The sequence below is a fragment of the Salvelinus namaycush genome, chromosome 4, assembly GCF_016432855.1.
Source record: "Salvelinus namaycush isolate Seneca chromosome 4, SaNama_1.0, whole genome shotgun sequence".
NCBI lineage: Eukaryota > Metazoa > Chordata > Actinopteri > Salmoniformes > Salmonidae > Salvelinus > Salvelinus namaycush.
In genome coordinates, this window is record NC_052310.1 from 3,202,376 (window position 1) to 3,207,375 (window position 5,000).

General features: G+C 41.2%; 1 protein-coding gene across 1 annotated transcript in view; it reads right to left on the minus strand.

The window, feature by feature from the left end:
• The window catches only part of mcu (mitochondrial calcium uniporter), a 156,648-nt gene that overhangs the window by 11,877 nt on the left and 139,771 nt on the right, over positions 1-5,000 (minus strand). The window lies entirely within an intron of this gene.

Consider the following 5,000-nt stretch of genomic DNA (forward strand, 5'->3'; position numbering starts at 1 on the left):
CAGGGATGGGCAACTTTGATGGGGGGGGGGGGGGCACTCATCATGAGGGGCAGCCGTTAACTAGTGTCAACAATAACCAGGATTACTACTGATAGAACAGAGTGGTTAACTAGTGTCTACAACACCCAGGATTACTACTGATAGAACAGAGTGGTTAACTAGTGTCTACAACACCCAGGATTACTACTGATAGAACAGAGTGGTTAACTAGTGTCTACAACACCCAGGATTACTACTGATAGAACAGAGTGGTTAACTAGTGTCTACAACACCCAGGATTACTACTGATAGAACAGAGTGGTTAACTAGTGTCTACAACAACCAGGATTACTACTGATAGAACAGAGTGGTTAACTAGTGTCTACAACACCCAGGATTACTACTGATAGAACAGAGTGGTTAACTAGTGTCTACAACAACCAGGATTAATACTGATAGAACAGAGTGGTTAACTAGTGTCTACAACAACCAGGATTAATACTGATAGAACAGAGTGGTTAACTAGTGTCTACAACACCCAGGATTACTACTGATAGAACAGAGTGGTTAACTAGTGTCTACAATAACCAGGATTACTACTGATAGAACAGAGTGGTTAACTAGTGTCTACAACAACCAGGATTACTACTGATAGAACAGAGTGGTTAACTAGTGTCTACAACAACCAGGATTACTACTGATAGAACAGAGTGGTTAACTAGTGTCTACAACAACCAGGATTACTACTGATAGAACAGAGTGGTTAACTAGTGTCTACAACAACCAGGATTACTACTGATAGAACAGAGTGGTTAACTAGTGTCTACAACAACCAGGATTACTACTGATAGAACAGAGTGGTTAACTAGTGTCTACAACAACCAGGATTACTACTGATAGAACAGAGTGGTTAACTAGTGTCTACAACAACCATGATTACTACTGATAGAAAAGAGTGGTTAACTAGTGTCTACAACAACCAGGATTACTACTGATAGAACAGAGTGGTTAACTAGTGTCTACAACAACCAGGATTACTACTGATAGAACAGAGTGGTTAACTAGTGTCTACAACAACCAGGATTACTACTGATAGAACAGAGTGGTTAACTAGTGTCTACAACAACCAGGATTACTACTGATAGAACAGAGTGGTTAACTAGTGTCTACAACAACCAGGATTACTACTGATAGAACAGAGTGGTTAACTAGTGTCTACAACAACCAGGATTACTACTGATAGAACAGAGTGGTTAACTAGTGTCTACAACAACCAGGATTACTACTGATAGAACAGAGTGGTTAACTAGTGTCTACAACAACCAGGATTACTACTGATAGAACAGAGTGGTTAACTAGTGTCTACAACAACCAGGATTACTACTGATAGAACAGAGTGGTTAACTAGTGTCTACAACTACCAGGATTACTACTGATAGAACAGAGTGGTTAACTAGTGTCTACAACCAGGATTACTACTGATAGAACAGAGTGGTTAACTAGTGTCTACAACAACCAGGATTACTACTGATAGAACAGAGTGGTTAACTAGTGTCTACAACAACCAGGATTACTACTGATAGAACAGAGTGGTTAACTAGTGTCTACAACAACCAGGATTAATACTAATAGAACAGAGTGGTTAACTAGTGTCTACAACAACCAGGATTACTACTGATAGAACAGAGTGGTTAACTAGTGTCTACAACAACCAGGATTACTACTGATAGAACAGAGTGGTTAACTAGTGTCTACAACAACCAGGATTACTACTGATAGAACAGAGTGGTTAACTAGTGTCTACAACAACCAGGATTACTACTGATAGAACAGAGTGGTTAACTAGTGTCTACAACAACCAGGATTAATACTGATAGAACAGAGTGGTTAACTAGTGTCTACAACAACCAGGATTAATACTGATAGAACAGAGTGGTTAACTAGTGTCTACAACAACCAGGATTACTACTGATAGAACAGAGTGGTTAACTAGTGTCTACAACAACCAGGATTAATACTGACAGAACAGAGTGGTTAACTAGTGTCTACAACAACCAGGATTACTACTGATAGAACAGAGTGGTTAACTAGTGTCTACAACAACCAGGATTACTACTGATAGAACAGAGTGGTTAACTAGTGTCTACAACACCCAGGATTACTACTGATAGAACAGAGTGGTTAACTAGTGTCTACAACAACCAGGATTACTACTGATAGAACAGAGTGGTTAACTAGTGTCTACAACACCCAGGATTACTACTGATAGAACAGAGTGGTTAACTAGTGTCTACAACAACCAGGATTACTACTGATAGAACAGAGTGGTTAACTAGTGTCTACAACACCCAGGATTACTACTGATAGAACAGAGTGGTTAACTAGTGTCTACAACACCCAGGATTACTACTGATAGAACAGAGTGGTTAACTAGTGTCTACAACACCCAGGATTACTACTGATAGAACAGAGTGGTTAACTAGTGTCTACAACAACCAGGATTACTACTGATAGAACAGAGTGGTTAACTAGTGTCTACAACACCCAGGATTACTACTGATAGAACAGAGTGGTTAACTAGTGTCTACAACAACCAGGATTAATACTGATAGAACAGAGTGGTTAACTAGTGTCTACAACAACCAGGATTAATACTGATAGAACAGAGTGGTTAACTAGTGTCTACAACACCCAGGATTACTACTGATAGAACAGAGTGGTTAACTAGTGTCTACAATAACCAGGATTACTACTGATAGAACAGAGTGGTTAACTAGTGTCTACAACAACCAGGATTACTACTGATAGAACAGAGTGGTTAACTAGTGTCTACAACACCCAGGATTACTACTGATAGAACAGAGTGGTTAACTAGTGTCTACAACAACCATGATTACTACTGATAGAACAGAGTGGTTAACTAGTGTCTACAACAACCATGATTACTACTGATAGAACAGAGTGGTTAACTAGTGTCTACAATAACCAGGATTACTACTGATAGAACAGAGTGGTTAACTAGTGTCTACAACAACCAGGATTACTACTGATAGAACAGAGTGGTTAACTAGTGTCTACAACAACCAGGATTACTACTGATAGAACAGAGTGGTTAACTAGTGTCTACAACAACCAGGATTACTACTGATAGAACAGAGTGGTTAACTAGTGTCTACAACAACCAGGATTACTACTGATAGAACAGAGTGGTTAACTAGTGTCTACAACAACCAGGATTACTACTGATAGAACAGAGTGGTTAACTAGTGTCTACAATAACCAGGATTAATACTGATAGAACAGAGTGGTTAACTAGTGTCTACAACAACCAGGATTACTACTGATAGAACAGAGTGGTTAACTAGTGTCTACAATAACCAGGATTACTACTGATAGAACAGAGTGGTTAACTAGTGTCTACAACACCCAGGATTAATACTGATAGAACAGAGTGGTTAACTAGTGTCTACAACAACCAGGATTAAAGCAAGTTTTTTTTTCACCTTTGTTTAACCAGGTAGGCTAGTTGAGAACAAGTTCTCATTTACAACTGCGACCTGGCCAAGATAAAGCATAGCAGTGCGACACAAACAACAACACAGAGTTACACATGGAATAAACAAACATACAGTCAATAATACAATAGAACAATCTATATACAGTGTGTGCAAATGAGGTAAGATAAGGGAGGTAAGGCAATAAACAGGCCGTAGTGGCGAAATAATTACAATTTATCAAATAAACACTGGAGTGATGGATGTGCAGAAGATGAGTGTGCAAGTAGAGATACTGGGGTGCAAAGGAGCTAAATAAAAAATAAAAAATAACAGTATGGGGATGAGGTAGTTGGATGGGCTATTTACAGATGGGCTATGTACAGGTGCAGTGAACTGTGAGCTGCTCTGACAGCTGGTGCTTAAAGTTAGTGAGGGAGATATGAGTCTCCAGCTTCAGTGATTTTTGCAGTTCGTTCCAGTCATTGGCAGCAGAGAACTGGAAGAAAAGGCGGCCGAAGGAGGAATTGGCTTTGGGGGTGACCAGTGAAATATACCTGCTGGAGCGCGTGCTATGGGTGGGTGCTGCTATGGTGACCAGTGAGCTGAGATAAGGCGGGGCTTTACCTAGCAAAGACTTGTAGATGACCTGGAGCCAGTGGGTTTGGCGACGAGTATGATGCGAGGGCCAGCCAACGAGAGCATACAGGTCGCAGTGGTGGGTAGTATATGGGGCTTTGGTGACAAAATGGATGGCACTGTGATAGACTTCATCCAATTCGTTGAGTAGAGTGTTGGAGGCTATTTTGTAAATGACATCGTCGAAGTCAAGGATCGATAGGATGGTCAGTTTTACGAGGGTATGTTTGGCAGCATGAGTGAAGGATGCTTTGTTGCGAAATAGGAAGCCGATTCTAGATTTAATTTTGGATTGGAGATGCTTAATGTGAGTCTGGAAGGAGAGTTTACAGTCTAACTAGACATCTAGGTATTTGTAGTTGTCCACATATTCTAAGTCAGAACTGTCCAGAGTAGTGATGCTAGACTGGCGGGTGGGTGCAGGCAGCGATCGGTTGAAGAGCATGCATTTAGTTTTACTTGCATTTAAGAGCAGTTGGAGGCCACGGAAGGAGAGTTGTATGGCATTGAAACTCGTCTGGAGGTTAGTTAACAGTGTCCAAAGAAGGGCCAGAAGTATACAGAATGGTGTCGTCTGCGTAGAGGTGTATCAGAGACTCACCAGCAGCAAGAGCGACATCATTGATGTATACAGAGAAGAGAGTCGGCCCGAGGACTGAACCCTGTGGCACCCCCATAGAGACTGCCAGAGGCCCGGACAACAGACCCTCCGATTTGACACACTGAACTCTGTCTGAGAAGTAGTTGGTGAACCAGGCGAGGCAGTCATTTGAGAAACCAAGGCTGTTAAGTCTGCCGATAACAATGCTTGATTGACAGAGTCGAAAGCCTTGGCCAGGTCGATGAATACAGCTGCACAGTACTGTCTCTTATCGATGGCGGTTATGA